General features: G+C 61.2%; 2 non-coding genes across 2 annotated transcripts; both read left to right on the top strand.

Annotated features, from left to right (window-relative positions):
- Window positions 1-10,734: 10,734 nt before the first annotated feature.
- LOC149324642 (small subunit ribosomal RNA) lies at window positions 10,735-12,549 on the top strand. Its single transcript, XR_016286726.1, has one exon. It is a non-coding gene; the product is annotated as a small subunit ribosomal RNA (ribosomal RNA).
- A 1,775-nt stretch (window positions 12,550-14,324) lies between these two features.
- On the top strand, window positions 14,325-14,477 carry LOC149324641 (5.8S ribosomal RNA). Its single transcript, XR_016286786.1, has one exon. It is a non-coding gene; the product is annotated as a 5.8S ribosomal RNA (ribosomal RNA).
- Window positions 14,478-15,197: the final 720 nt, after the last annotated feature.

The following is a 15,197-nucleotide window of genomic DNA, read 5'->3' as shown; positions in this document are numbered from 1 at the left end:
GGCGCGTCTGCCCCGGTAGACGGGGTCGCCTCTTTCGGACTTTGCCGTTCGGGCGCGTCTGCCCCGGTAGACGGGGTCGCCTCTTTCGGACTTTGCCGTTCGGGCGCGTCTGGCCCGGTAGACGGGGTCGCTTTATTCGGACTTTGCCGTTCGGGCGCGTCTGCCCCGGTAGACGGGGTTGCCTCTTTCGGACTTTGCCGTTCCGGCGCGTCTGCCCCGGTAGACGGGGTCGCTTTATTCGGACTTTGCCGTTCGGGCGCGTCTGCCCCGGTAGACGGGGTCGCTTTATTCGGACTTTGCCGTTCGGGCGCGTCTGCCCCGGTAGACGGGGTTGCCTCTTTCGGACTTTGCCGTTCCGGCGCGTCTGCCCCGGTAGACGGGGTCGCTTTATTCGGACTTTGCCGTTCGGGCGCGTCTGCCCCGGTAGACGGGGTCGCTTTATTCGGACTTTGCCGTTCGGGCGCGTCTGCCCCGGTAGACGGGGTCGCCTCTTTCGGACTTTGCCGTTCGGGCGCGTCTGCCCCGGTAGACGGGGTCGCCTCTTTCGGACTTTGCCGTTCGGGCGCGTCTGGCCCGGTAGACGGGGTCGCTTTATTCGGACTTTGCCGTTCGGGCGCGTCTGCCCCGGTAGACGGGGTTGCCTCTTTCGGACTTTGCCGTTCCGGCGCGTCTGCCCCGGTAGACGGGGTTGCCTCTTTCGGACTTTGCCGTTCCGGCGCGTCTGCCCCGGTAGACGGGGTCGCTTTATTCGGACTTTGCCGTTCGGGCGCGTCTGCCCCGGTAGACGGGGTCGCTTTATTCGGACTTTGCCGTTCGGGCGCGTCTGCCCCGGTAGACGGGGTCGCCTCTTTCGGACTTTGCCGTTCGGGCGCGTCTGCCCCGGTAGACGGGGTCGCCTCTTTCGGACTTTGCCGTTCGGGCGCGTCTGGCCCGGTAGACGGGGTCGCTTTATTCGGACTTTGCCGTTCGGGCGCGTCTGCCCCGGTAGACGGGGTTGCCTCTTTCGGACTTTGCCGTTCCGGCGCGTCTGCCCCGGTAGACGGGGTCGCTTTATTCGGACTTTGCCGTTCGGGCGCGTCTGCCCCGGTAGACGGGGTCGCTTTATTCGGACTTTGCCGTTCGGGCGCGTCTGCCCCGGTAGACGGGGTTGCCTCTTTCGGACTTTGCCGTTCCGGCGCGTCTGCCCCGGTAGACGGGGTCGCTTTATTCGGACTTTGCCGTTCGGGCGCGTCTGCCCCGGTAGACGGGGTCGCTTTATTCGGACTTTGCCGTTCGGGCGCGTCTGCCCCGGTAGACGGGGTCGCCTCTTTCGGACTTTGCCGTTCGGGCGCGTCTGCCCCGGTAGACGGGGTCGCCTCTTTCGGACTTTGCCGTTCGGGCGCGTCTGGCCCGGTAGACGGGGTCGCTTTATTCGGACTTTGCCGTTCGGGCGCGTCTGCCCCGGTAGACGGGGTTGCCTCTTTCGGACTTTGCCGTTCCGGCGCGTCTGCCCCGGTAGACGGGGTTGCCTCTTTCGGACTTTGCCGTTCCGGCGCGTCTGCCCCGGTAGACGGGGTCGCTTTATTCGGACTTTGCCGTTCGGGCGCGTCTGCCCCGGTAGACGGGGTCGCTTTATTCGGACTTTGCCGTTCGGGCGCGTCTGCCCCGGTAGACGGGGTCGCCTCTTTCGGACTTTGCCGTTCGGGCGCGTCTGCCCCGGTAGACGGGGTCGCCTCTTTCGGACTTTGCCGTTCGGGCGCGTCTGGCCCGGTAGACGGGGTCGCTTTATTCGGACTTTGCCGTTCGGGCGCGTCTGCCCCGGTAGACGGGGTTGCCTCTTTCGGACTTTGCCGTTCCGGCGCGTCTGCCCCGGTAGACGGGGTCGCTTTATTCGGACTTTGCCGTTCGGGCGCGTCTGCCCCGGTAGACGGGGTCGCTTTATTCGGACTTTGCCGTTCGGGCGCGTCTGCCCCGGTAGACGGGGTCGCCTCTTTCGGACTTTGCCGTTCGGGCGCGTCTGCCCCGGTAGACGGGGTCGCCTCTTTCGGACTTTGCCGTTCGGGCGCGTCTGGCCCGGTAGACGGGGTCGCTTTATTCGGACTTTGCCGTTCGGGCGCGTCTGCCCCGGTAGACGGGGTTGCCTCTTTCGGACTTTGCCGTTCCGGCGCGTCTGCCCCGGTAGACGGGGTCGCTTTATTCGGACTTTGCCGTTCGGGCGCGTCTGCCCCGGTAGACGGGGTCGCTTTATTCGGACTTTGCCGTTCGGGCGCGTCTGCCCCGGTAGACGGGGTCGCCTCTTTCGGACTTTGCCGTTCGGGCGCGTCTGCCCCGGTAGACGGGGTCGCCTCTTTCGGACTTTGCCGTTCGGGCGCGTCTGGCCCGGTAGACGGGGTCGCTTTATTCGGACTTTGCCGTTCGGGCGCGTCTGCCCCGGTAGACGGGGTTGCCTCTTTCGGACTTTGCCGTTCCGGCGCGTCTGCCCCGGTAGACGGGGTCGCTTTATTCGGACTTTGCCGTTCGGGCGCGTCTGCCCCGGTAGACGGGGTCGCTTTATTCGGACTTTGCCGTTCGGGCGCGTCTGGCCCGGTAGACGGGGTCGCTTTATTCGGACTTTGCCGTTCGGGCGCGTCTGCCCCGGTAGACGGGGTTGCCTCTTTCGGACTTTGCCGTTCCGGCGCGTCTGCCCCGGTAGACGGGGTCGCTTTATTCGGACTTTGCCGTTCGGGCGCGTCTGCCCCGGTAGACGGGGTCGCTTTATTCGGACTTTGCCGTTCGGGCGCGTCTGCCCCGGTAGACGGGGTCGCTTTATTCGGACTTTGCCGTTCGGGCGCGTCTGCCCCGGTAGACGGGGTCGCCTCTTTCGGACTTTGCCGTTCGGGCGCGTCTGCCCCGGTAGACGGGGTCGCCTCTTTCGGACTTTGCCGTTCGGGCGCGTCTGCCCCGGTAGACGGGGTCGCTTTATTCGGACTTTGCCGTTCGGGCGCGTTCGCCCCGGCCGACGCGGGACGAAAGTCGTTTGCGACTTTGCCTTCCCTGTGTAGGGCGTTCAAAGGCGAATCTTTTGTTACCAATCTCGTCACTTTGCTGCCAGTCTGGGCCGAGATACGTGCGATTGAACGGTATCGCCTAGGCAGACGCGGTACGGGGTTTTCGAATTTTTAAAGGTCCTTTTCTTTGGCGGAGCACGACGAATTTTACAGCGCCGCGTCGGCCGCGCTGCGGCGCATCTTTTTCGATCATCACATTGCGGTCGGAGCAGCGGGCGATTAACCGCTCGCGACAGGGAGACTTTGACCATTTCAAACTTTTCACGGCCGGCCCCTATGTCTCAAGCCTACGAATTTGAAGTCAGTGTGCAGGCGAATCTTTTGCCACCGGTCCCGTCGTTTTCCTGCCATTCTCGCTCGAGATAGGGGCGATTCAACAGTCTCGCCTAGGCAGACGCGGTCCCGCCTAGGCAGACGCGGTTCCCTCCCCGGCGAACGCGGTAAATGGTCTTCGAGTTTTTAGAGGCACTTTTACCTGGCGGAACGCGACGAAATTTACGCCACGCGTCGGCCGCGCCGGCGCGCATCTTGTGCAGTCATCCCCGACCCGCTGCTTCCAATGTAGCCGGAGCAGCGGGTGATTGACCAGTCTCGCAAGGGGCCGCCTTTTCGAATTCTCGCGGCCGTCGCCTTGAGCGCAGCCGCTCAGTTTTTAGTTGCGCGCGTTGGGCTGAGAAGGGCGAACATTTTGAGACCTCTCCCGTCCCTTTCGCGCAACGCAAGGCAGAGTTACGCTCGTTTGAAGCTCGCCTAGGCAGACGCGGTCCCGCCTAGGCAGACGCGGTTGCCTCCCCGGCGGACGCGGTGAACGGTCTTCGAACTTTTAAGGGCACTTTTAACTGGCGGAACGCGACGAAATTTACGCCACGTGTCGGCCGCACCGCGACGCATCTTGTGCAGTCATCGCCGACTCGCTGCTTCCAATGCAGCCGGAGCAGCGGGCGATTGACCAGGCTCGCAAGGGGCCGCCTTTTGTAATCTTCGCGGCCGTTCCCGTGGGCGAATCCGCTCCATTTTTAGATCCGCGTGTGGGGCTGAGAAAGGCGAACATTTTGAGACCTTTCTCGTCCCTTTCGCGCAACGCGAGTGAGAGTTACGCTCGTTTGAAGCTCGCCTAGGCAGACGCGGTCCCGCCTAGGCAGACGCGGTAAATGGTCTTCGAATTTTTAAAGGCACTTTGAACTGGCGGAGCGCGACGAAATTTACGCCACGGTTCGGCCGCGCCGGCGCGCATCTTGTGCAGTTATCGCGGACTCGCTGCTTGCACTGTAGCCGGAGCAGCAGGTGATTGACCAGGCTCGCAAGGGGCCGCCTTTTCTAGTCTTCGCGGCGGTTCCCGTGGGCGCAGCCGCTCAATTTCTAGTTCCGCGCGTTGGGCTGAGAGAGGCGAACATTTTGAGACCTTTCCCGTCCCTTTCGCGCAACGCAAGTGAGAGTTACGCTCGTTTGAAGCTCGCCTAGGCAGACGCGGTCCCGCCTAGGCAGACGCGGTTGCCTCCCCGGCGGACGCGGTAAACGGTCTTCGAGTTTTTAAAGGCACTTTGAACTGGCGGAGCGCGACCAAATTTACGCCACGGTTCGGCCGCGCAGGCGCGCATCTTGTGCAGTTATCGCGGACTCGCTGCTTGCACTGTAGCCGGAGCAGCAGGTGATTGACCAGGCTCGCAAGGGGCCGCCTTTTCTAATCTTCGCGGCGGTTCCCGTGGGCGCAGCAGCTCAATTTTTAGTTCCGCGTGTGGGGCTGAGAAAGGCGAACATTTTGAGACCTTTCCCGTCCCTTTCGCGCAACGCAAGTGAGAGTTACGCTCGTTTGAAGCTCGCCTAGGCAGACGCGGTCCCGCCTAGGCAGACGCGGTAAATGGTCTTCGAATTTTTAAAGGCACTTTGAACTGGCGGAACGCGACGAAATTTACGCCACGGTTCGGCCGCGCAGGCGCGCATCTTGTGCAGTTATCGCGGACTCGCTGCTTGCACTGTAGCCGGAGCAGCAGGTGATTGACCAGGCTCGCAAGGGGCCGCCTTTTCTAATCTTCGCGGCCGTTCCCGTGGGCGAATCCGCTCCATTTTTAGATCCGCGTGTGGGGCCGAGAAAGGCGAACATTTTGAGACCTTTCCCGTCCCTTTCGCGCAACGCAAGTGAGAGTTACGCTCGTTTGAAGCTCGCCTAGGCAGACGCGGTCCCGCCTAGGCAGACGCGGTAAATGGTCTTCGAATTTTTAAAGGCACTTTGAACTGGCGGAGCGCGACGAAATTTACGCCACGGTTCGGCCGCGCCGGCGCGCATCTTGTGCAGTTATCGCGGACTCGCTGCTTGCACTGTAGCCGGAGCAGCACGTGATTGACCAGGCTCGCAAGGGGCCGCCTTTTCTAATCTTCGCGGCCGTTCCCGTGGGCGAATCCGCTCCATTTTTAGATCCGCGTGTGGGGCCGAGAAAGGCGAACATTTTGAGACCTTTCCCGTCCCTTTCGCGCAACGCAAGTGAGAGTTACGCTCGTTTGAAGCTCGCCTAGGCAGACGCGGTCCCGCCTAGGCAGACGCGGTAAATGGTCTTCGAATTTTTAAAGGCACTTTGAACTGGCGGAGCGCGACGAAATTTACGCCACGGTTCGGCCGCGCCGGCGCGCATCTTGTGCAGTTATCGCGGACTCGCTGCTTGCACTGTAGCCGGAGCAGCACGTGATTGACCAGGCTCGCAAGGGGCCGCCTTTTCTAATCTTCGCGGCCGTTCCCGTGGGCGAATCCGCTCCATTTTTAGATCCGCGTGTGGGGCCGAGAAAGGCGAACATTTTGAGACCTTTCCCGTCCCTTTCGCGCAACGCAAGTGAGAGTTACGCTCGTTTGAAGCTCGCCTAGGCAGACGCGGTCCCGCCTAGGCAGACGCGGTTGCCTCCCCGGCGGACGCGGTAAATGGTCTTCGAATTTTTAAAGGCACTTTGAACTGGCGGAGCGCGACGAAATTTACGCCACGGTTCGGCCGCGCCGGCGCGCATCTTGTGCAGTTATCGCGGACTCGCTGCTTGCACTGTAGCCGGAGCAGCAGGTGATTGACCAGGCTCGCAAGGGGCCGCCTTTTCTAATCTTCGCGGCCGTTCCCGTGGGCGAATCCGCTCCATTTTTAGATCCGCGTGTGGGGCTGAGAAAGGCGAACATTTTGAGGCCTTTCCCGTCCCTTTCGCGCAACGCAAGTGAGAGTTACGCTCGTTTGAAGCTCGCCTAGGCAGACGCGGTCCCGCCTAGGCAGACGCGGTTGCCTCCCCGGCGGACGCGGTAAATGGTCTTCGAGTTTTTAAAGGCACTTTGAACTGGCGGAGCGCGACCAAATTTACGCCACGGTTCGGCCGCGCCGGCGCGCATCTTGTGCTGTCATCGCGGACTCGCTGCTTGCACTGTAGCCGGAGCAGCGGGTGATTGACCAGGCTCGCAAGGGGCCGCCTTTTCTAATCTTCGCGGCCGCTGCCGTGGGCGAATCCGCTCCATTTTTAGTTCCGCGCGTTGGGCTGAGAAAGGCGAACATTTTGAGACCTTTCTCGTCCCTTTCGCGCAACGCAAGTGAGAGTTACGCTCGTTTGAAGCTCGCCTAGGCAGACGCGGTCCCGCCTAGGCAGACGCGGTTGCCTCCCCGGCGGACGCGGTAAACGGTCTTCGAATTTTTAAAGGCACTTTGAACTGGCGGAGCGCGACGAAATTTACGCCACGGTTCGGCCGCGCCGGCGCGCATCTTGTGCAGTCATCGCCGACTCGCTGCTTCCACTGCAGCCGGAGCAGCGGGCGATTGACCAGGCTCGCAAGGGGCCGCCTTTTCTAATCTTCGCGGCTGTTCCCGTGGGCGCAGCCGCTCAATTTTTAGTTCCGCGTGTTGGGCTGAGAGAGGCGAATATTTTGAGACCTTTCCCGTCCCTTTCGCGCAACGCAAGTGAGAGTTACGCTCGTTTGAAGCTCGCCTAGGCAGACGCGGTCCCGCCTAGGCAGACGCGGTTGCCTCCCCGGCGGACGCGGTAAACGGTCTTCGAGTTTTTAAAGGCACTTTGAACTGGCGGAGCGCGACCAAATTTACGCCACGGTTCGGCCGCGCCGGCGCGCATCTTGTGCAGTCATCGCCGACCCGCTGCTTGCACTGTAGCCGGAGCAGCGGGCGATTGAGCAGTCTCGCAAGGGGCCGCCTTTTCTAATCTTCGCGGCCGTTCCCGTGGGCGAATCCGCTCCATTTTTAGATCCGCGTGTGGGGCTGAGAAAGGCGAACATTTTGAGACCTTTCCCGTCCCTTTCGCCCAACGCAAGTGAGAGTTACGCTCGTTTGAAGCTCGCCTAGGCAGACGCGGTTGCCTCCCCGGCGGACGCGGTAAATGGTCTTCGAGTTTTTAAAGGCACTTTGAACTGGCGGAGCGCGACCAAATTTACGCCACGGTTCGGCCGCGCCGGCGCGCATCTTGTGCTGTCATCGCGGACTCGCTGCTTGCACTGTAGCCGGAGCAGCGGGCGATTGACCAGTATCGCAAGGGGCCGCCTTTTCTAATCTTCGCGGCCGTTCCCGTGGGCGAATCCGCTCCATTTTTAGTTCCGCGCGTTGGGCTGAGAAAGGCGAACATTTTGAGACCTTTCCCGTCCGTTTCGCGCAACGCAAGTGAGAGTTACGCTCGTTTGAAGCTCGCCTAGGCAGACGCGGTCCCGCCTAGGCAGACGCGGTTGCCTCCCCGGCGGACGCGGTAAACGGTCTTCGAATTTTTAAAGGCACTTTGAACTGGCGGAGCGCGACGAAATTTACGCCACGGTTCGGCCGCGCCGGCGCGCATCTTGTGCAGTCATCGCCGACCCGCTGCGTCCACTGCAGCCGGAGCAGCGGGCGATTGACCAGTATCGCAAGGGGCCGCCTTTTCGAATTCTCGCGGCCGTTGCCTTGAGCGCAGCCGCTCAATTTCTAGTTGCGCGCGTTGGGCTGAGAAAGGCGAACATTTTGAGACCTTTCCCGTCCGTTTCGCGCAACGCAAGTGAGAGTTGCGCTCGTTTGAAGCTCGCCTAGGCAGACGCGGTCCCGCCTAGGCAGACGCGGTAAATTGTCTTCGAATTTTTAAAGGCACTTTGAACTGGCGGAGCGCGACGAAATTTACGCCACGGTTCGGCCGCGCCGGCGCGCATCTTGTGCAGTTATCGCGGACTCGCTGCTTGCACTGTAGCCGGAGCAGCAGGTGATTGACCAGGCTCGCAAGGGGCCGCCTTTTCTAATCTTCGCGGCCGTTCCCGTGGACGAATCCGCTCCATTTTTAGATCCGCGTGTGGGGCTGAGAAAGGCGAGCATTTTGAGACCTTTCTCGTCCCTTTCGCGCAACGCAAGTGAGAGTTACGCTCGTTTGAAGCTCGCCTAGGCAGACGCGGTCCCGCCTAGGCAGACGCGGTTGCCTCCCCGGCGGACGCGGTAAACGGTTTTCGAATATTTAAAGGCACTTTCACCTGGCGGAACGAGACGAAATTTACGCCACGTGTCGGCCGCGCTGCCGCCCATCTTGTGCAGTCCTCCTCGACCCGCTGCTTCCACTGTAGCCGGAGCAGCGGGTGATTGACCAGGTTCGCAAGGGGCCGCCTTTTCGAATGTTCACGGCCGTTCCCGTGGGCGCAGCCGCTCAATTTTTAGTTCCGCGTGTGGGGCTGAGAAAGGCGAATATTTTGAGACCTTTCCCGTCCCTTTCGCGCAACGGAAGGCAGAGTTACGTTCGTTTGAAGCCCGCTCCGGTAGACGCGCTTATGACCCGCGGGGGTCTGGGTACTTATCGCTGCGTATATAAGGGGGCATACCGCCTAGGCAGACGCGAAACAGTAAAGCGTCCGCTTTGTCAGCAAAGTCCGAAACGGACCTCTCGACGCCCGGGAGGTGAATTCGGGCTTTAGGCGGCCTCGGCAGATGTGATTTTCATGAGTTTGTGCATTATTTATGCGAGTTTTGCGGCGAACGCGCCTCGAGTACGGCGGCTCGCCCGACGGCTATGTCCACGAGTACGGCTCGTGCGGGGCGCCGCGGAAGCGCGGTTGTGCGATGCCGCAGCAAAGCGCGCACGATTTGAGTGGCTTTTGCGGCGAACGCTCCTCGAGTACGGCGGTTCGCCCGATGACAATGTCCACGAGTACGGCTCGTGCGGGGCGCCGCGGAAGTGCTTTTTTGCGATGCCGCAGCAAAGCGCGCTCGATTTGAGGGGCTCTTGCCGCCAACGCGCCTCGAGTACGGCGGTTGGCCCGATGACAATGTCCACGAGTACGGCTCGTGCGGGGCGCCGGGGAAGCGCTTTTGTGCGATGCCGCAGGAAAGCGCGCACGTTTTGAGCGGCTCTTGCGGCGAACGCGCCTCGAGTACGGCGGTTCGCCCGACGGCTATGTCCACGAGTACGGCTCGTGCGGGGCGCCGGGGCAGCGCTTTCGTGCGATGCCGCAGGAAAGCGTGCACGATTTGAGCGGCTCTTGCGGCGAACGCGCCTCGAGTACGGCGGTTCGCCCGATGACCATGTCCACGAGTACGGCTCGTGCGGGGCGCCGGGGCAGCGCTTTCGTGCGATGCCGCAGGAAAGCGCGCACGATTTGAGCGGCTCTTGCGGCGAACGCGCCTCGAGTACGGCGGTTCGCCCGATGACCATGTCCACGAGTACGGCTCGTGCGGGGCGCCGGGGCAGCGCTTTCGTGCGATGCCGCAGGAAAGCGCGCACGATTTGAGCGGCTCTTGCGGCGAACGCGCCTCGAGTACGGCGCTTCGCCCGACGGCTATGTCCACGAGTACGGCTCGTGCGGGGCGCCGGGGATGCGCTTTTGTGCGATGCCGCAGCAAAGCGCGCACGATTTGTGGGGGTCTTGCCGCCAACGCGCCTCGAGTACGGCGGTTCGCCCGATGACAATGTCCACGAGTACGGCTCGTGCGGGGCGCCGGGGCAGCGCTTTCGTGCGATGCCGCAGGAAAGCGCGCACGATTTGAGCGGCTCTTGCGGCGAACGCGCCTCGAGTACGGCGGTTCGCCCGACGGCTATGTCCACGAGTACGGCTCGTGCGGGGCGCCGCGGAAGCGCGGCGTTGTGATGCCGCGGCAAAGCGCGCACGATTTGTGCGGCCCTTGCGGCGAAAGTGGCACGAGTACGGCGATTTACTCACCCACGGAGGTCTGGGTACTTATCGCTGCTATTATATGGGGGTCCCAGTGGAGCAGTCGGCGGCGCGCGCCCGCGTGTGCGCGCCGTGACCGGGTCTGATATGCGGCCTCGTGCCCAGCGTGTCCCCGTCCCTCGGACCCCACGGCATTCGTCTGCAGCCTCATCCGCGTCTGCGATAGGGGCTGGTTGTCGGACGACGCTGTTTCCACGTTTTACGAGGTGTGTTCCGTGCTACCCGGACTCGATTCCGTGCGAGCGCGCCGAAGACGCGGGCGTGTCCCGTCGTCTGGCGGCTTGGCCGTCTCGGCTACGCAGCAAGCGCCGTCCAGTTGCCTAATGCTGCGGCCCTAGAGGCCGATGTGCGCACTGGTGGGCGCGTTACAAATGCTTTGCCTAAAGGCACACGTGCTCTCTTGCCGCGTGGCGATTGCCGTACCTACGGGTCGGATGCCGCAGCGAGCTCGAACGATGCACGGGCAGCGCAAGCTGCCGCGAAAAAGATGCGTCGCGCGCTGGGGGTTTATGGCGGCCCTATCGGCGGCGACGAGGCACCCTTCTGGGGCGAAAAGGGAATGCCTATGCATCATACCTGGTTGATCCTGCCAGTAATCATATGCTTGTCTCAAAGATTAAGCCATGCATGTCTAAGTACATGCCGAAATAAGGCGAAACCGCGAATGGCTCATTAAATCAGTTATGGTTCCTTAGATCGTTTCTTTCTACTTGGACAACTGTGGCAATTCTAGAGCTAATACATGCATTGAGCCTGAAGGCCTTTGGCTGACGGGCGCTTTTATTAGACCAAGACCCATCGGGCTCTGCCCGTACTCTGTGGTGACTCTGGATAACTTTGTGCTGATCGCATGGCCATGAGCCGGCGACGTTTCTTTCAAGTGTCTGCCTTATCAACTTTCGATGGTAGGTTACTTGCCTACCATGGTTGTTACGGGTAACGGAGAATCAGGGTTCGATTCCGGAGAGGGAGCCTGAGAAACGGCTACCACATCCAAGGAAGGCAGCAGGCGCGCAAATTACCCACTCCCGGCACGGGGAGGTAGTGACGAAAAATAACAATACGGGACTCTTTTGAGGCCCCGTAATTGAAATGAGTACACTCTAAATCCTTTAACGAGGATCAATTGGAGGGCAAGTCTGGTGCCAGCAGCCGCGGTAATTCCAGCTCCAATAGCGTATACTAAAGCTGCTGCGGTTAAAAAGCTCGTAGTTGGATCTCAGTTCCAGACGAGTAGTGCATCTACCCGATGCGACGGCTCGGACTGAACATCATGCCGGTCCTCTCTTGGTGCCCTTCATTGGTGCGTCTCGAGGTGGCCTGCGCTTTTACTTTGAAAAAATTAGAGTGCTCAACGCAGGCGAGTCGCCTGAATAAACTTGCATGGAATAATAGAACAAGACCCCGTTTCTGTTCTGTTGGTTTTTGGAATACGGGGTAATGATTAAGAGGGACAGACGGGGGCATTCGTATTGCGGCGCTAGAGGTGAAATTCTTGGACCGTCGCAAGACGAACTACTGCGAAAGCATTTGCCAAGAATGTTTTCTTTGATCAAGAACGAAAGTCAGAGGTTCGAAGGCGATCAGATACCGCCCTAGTTCTGACCATAAACGATGCCAACCAGCGATCCGCCTGAGTTACTCAAATGACTCGGCGGGCAGCTTCCGGGAAACCAAAGTATTTGGGTTCCGGGGGAAGTATGGTTGCAAAGCTGAAACTTAAAGGAATTGACGGAAGGGCACCACCAGGAGTGGAGCCTGCGGCTTAATTTGACTCAACACGGGAAAACTTACCCGGCCCGGACACTGGGAGGATTGACAGATTGAGAGCTCTTTCTTGATTCGGTGGATGGTGGTGCATGGCCGTTCTTAGTTGGTGGAGCGATTTGTCTGGTTAATTCCGATAACGAACGAGACTCTAGCCTATTAAATAGGTGCGGGGTTCCCAGCACCTTACAACCTTCTTAGAGGGACAAGCGGCTCCTAGCCGCACGAAACAGAGCAATAACAGGTCTGTGATGCCCTTAGATGTCCGGGGCCGCACGCGCGCTACACTGAAGGAAGCAGCGTGTCTTTATCCCTGTCTGAAAAGACTGGGTAACCCGTGGAACTTCTTTCGTGATTGGGATAGGGGCTTGCAATTGTTCCCCTTGAACGAGGAATTCCCAGTAAGCGCGAGTCATAAGCTCGCGTTGATTACGTCCCTGCCCTTTGTACACACCGCCCGTCGCTACTACCGATTGAATGATTTAGTGAGGTCTTCGGACCGATGTCCGGCGCGGCCTTTCGGTTGCGCCGGTCTGTTGGAAAGATGACCAAACTTGATCATTTAGAGGAAGTAAAAGTCGTAACAAGGTTTCCGTAGGTGAACCTGCGGAAGGATCATTACCGGATTGTGCTTGTCACACCCGGCGCCGCCCCCACTTATAAGCGGGGGAAGGCCTCAACCGCGGAGTTGCGAGATTCTGAAGCCGCTTCTCTGCACAAACTGTTGCGCCCAGCGGAGCTCCGTCACCAAGGGAAAGTCGGACGGGCTGTATCCGCAGGTTTGAACGGCGTAACGCACCACTCATGGTGGGCTTTCGGTTGTCGACAACCGTCGAAGAGGCGCAAACAGAGCCGGTAGGCAGGCCGAGGGAAAGGCCTGCCCGCTGCCAAGGGAACGGCGGCGGCTGCTGCGAAGTACGAAAGGAAACGCTGCTCGCTGGCTTTGTCGTGTTGCGACCACGAGTCGGTAGGCGGGCCGAGGGAAAGGCCTGCCCGCTGCCAAGGGAACGGCGGCGGCTGCTGCGAAGTACGAAAGGAAACGCTGCTCGCTGGCTTTGTCGTGTTGCGACCACGAGTCGGTAGGCGGGCCGAGGGAAAGGCCTGCCCGCTGCCAAGGGAACGGCGGCGGCTGCTGCGAAGTACGAAAGGAAACGCTGCTCGCTGGCTTTGTCGTGTTGCGACCACGAGTCGGTAGGCGGGCCGAGGGAAAGGCCTGCCCGCTGCCAAGGGAACGGCGGCGGCTGCTGCGAAGTACGAGAGGAACCGCGGCTCGCTGGCTTTGTCGTGTTGCGACCACCAGTCGGTAGGCGGGCCGAGGGAAAGGCCTGCCCGCTGCCAAGGGAACGGCGGCGGCTGCTGCGAAGTACGAGAGGAACCGCGGCTCGCTGGCTGGGAAACTGCGCTTCTGCGCGACGCGCACGCGGCGGGACGCGCGCGGCCCAGGGAACGGCCGCGCGCGAAAGGTCTCGCACTGCGGGCGCGGAGTCTGACGCCGCGCCGACGGCGCGAAAGGAGGCACCGGGACCGAAAAGGACGAGGGATTATAATCCCGCACTTTGAACGCATTCGCGGCAGCCGGGTTCTCTTGCTGCTTCGTCCTTCCCAGCCTTCGAGTAGTCTGTCGGTGCGCTACCGAAACGCCGTCCATGGCACTGTGGCCGGTGGGCTCCTATTGCGGGAGTAGACTGATGAACGTCCGCTTTGCGGCTTGTTCCAAGTACGCGCTGCGTAGCCACGGCTAGGCGGTGCCTGTCTCCTTGCGAAGCAATGATGTGGCGAAATGGTCGAGTAGGGAGCAGCACGATGGCGCACCCGGGGGCGACCGGACCGGGGGGCGTTGGGAAAACCCCCTCCCCTACAAAAGGGTGCAGCAGCGGTAGGCGGTGATGACTCGCCTTGAAAGATGTGAACAGCAGTTGAGTGTGAACAGCAACAAAAAAAACCGCTGCTGGAGTCCGGGGGTAGCGTCGCTGCAGATCGCAGAAAGGTGCGTGAGGACGGTGGCACAGAGCTCCAAGAATGTATATTTCTAGCAAACGCCGGTGCTTCGAGGTGTTCTGCGGTCAGGCCCGTGCGGGCGGAGCGGGCGTGCCCAAGAAGGCACAAGAAGACCCACCTCTGATGAAGACCGGAATTGGAGCGTCACGCGTCGGCTCAGCACTTCTGCCTTAGTGGTTGCCAAATGCCTCGTCATCCTATTAGTGACGCGCAAGCCATTATCGCACAAAAGCTTCGAGAGACTTTGCTCGCTTTGGCTTTGAGGCACGCGCAGCATGCCGAACGGACGGCTGCGAGGCGCGAAAGACGTCGGTCGAAACTGCGACTGGAGACCAGGGGAAAAGCCCGGTGCCTAAAACCCTGGTTGTACTGTACGGATTTGAACAAACCAAACGCACGACTCTAAGCGGTGGATCACTCGGTTCTCGGGTCGATGAAGAACGCAGCCAGCTGCGAGACTTGGTGTGAATTGCAGGACACACTGAGCACTGATTCTTCGAACGCACATTGCGCCCTTGGGTCTTCCCTTGGGTTCGTCTGTCTGAGGGTCGGATCATATATCAAGAGAGGCGCCGGCGCCCGGGGATGGCGCGGCCGGCGACTCGTTTTGACCGTGTCGGCAAAGAGGACGGCTCTGTACGGAACGCCGAAGATCCCTCGAAAGACTTTGCGAATGAGGAGGAGAGCGGGTCGAACCCTTCAGCCGCGCGCAAAGCGGCAGAGTCGGGTCGCCCTGCGCTGACGTAACGCGGGCCGGCGGCTGCTAGCCGTAGAGCGTCACGCCTCAGAAAGCGACCGCCGCAGGAAGGGATTACCTGCAGGGAAAGAGCGGTCCGACGGGAGACGAGGCTGTTTGGACGGGCGGCGAAGCGCTGCCTGCTGGCCCGCGGAGAAGTAGCCGAACTGCTGCGAGAAGCGCAGAGACGGGAACGCCCTGTTCCGGGCACGCCCGCGCGAGAAAAAGGGATACCTCGCGCGGGGTGCAGGGAGGTGACGGGCGCGAGCGCGGTGTGCGCAGCACAGTTCGGCAAAGCGCAGAGGCGCGCCGTGTGCGCGGCAACGAAGGGGTCCCCCGGACCCTGTGCGGAAAGGGACCGCCTCCTCGAGTGGGCGCGAAGTCGAGTACGGGTCGAACGGACGCGATCTCGTTGCGAGCGCAGTCCGCCGTCGGTCTAAGTGCTTCGCAGTCTCTGCCCCGAGAAAAACTGGGCCACTCCAGTTGGGGCGGGGGCGACGCAAAACTCTGACGATGCCCCTACGCCAGGCCGAGG

Source organism: Amblyomma mixtum, unplaced genomic scaffold (assembly GCF_055824585.1).
Source record: "Amblyomma mixtum isolate Tamu unplaced genomic scaffold, ASM5582458v1 scaffold_21, whole genome shotgun sequence".
In the NCBI taxonomy this organism is placed as follows: domain Eukaryota; kingdom Metazoa; phylum Arthropoda; class Arachnida; order Ixodida; family Ixodidae; genus Amblyomma; species Amblyomma mixtum.
The sequence above is the reverse complement of the archived record's forward strand: the minus strand, read 5'-3'. Positions and strand labels throughout refer to the sequence as shown.